Source organism: Penaeus monodon, chromosome 31 (assembly GCF_015228065.2).
Source record: "Penaeus monodon isolate SGIC_2016 chromosome 31, NSTDA_Pmon_1, whole genome shotgun sequence".
Classification (NCBI taxonomy): Eukaryota; Metazoa; Arthropoda; class Malacostraca; order Decapoda; family Penaeidae; genus Penaeus; species Penaeus monodon.
In genome coordinates, this window is record NC_051416.1 from 21,741,793 (window position 1) to 21,742,151 (window position 359).

General features: G+C 33.7%; 1 protein-coding gene across 1 annotated transcript in view; it reads left to right on the forward strand.

Moving 5' to 3' along the window:
- LOC119593101 (sialin-like) overlaps positions 1-359 on the forward strand; it is a 35,739-nt gene that overhangs the window by 1,013 nt on the left and 34,367 nt on the right. The window lies entirely within an intron of this gene.

Sequence of the window (359 nt, forward strand, 5' to 3'; positions counted from 1 at the left end):
AACTTCAGATAACTCAATCAAACTTAATATCTATTGGAGCTGCAACTGACTGTAGACAAGACACTTTAATACTGTTGAATTTCCACTTCGGTAAGGATGCTGACAGTTAAAAGATGACATGGAAATTCTGCTTTTTAAATAACAACAGGTTAACTGCGCGAAGAAAAATTAATGGAGTCATCTTTTGCATCTTAAAGATACTTTCCATTTAGGACATGCGCAGTTTCCTTGCATAAGATGTCAAAAAAGTAATATTTCGTACATCTGTGTATGTTACTGTCAGACAATAAGGTAATATGGATTCGTGTAACAGATATTTAGTTGTCACTACATATGTATTTATTGTATAACAGCCCGTG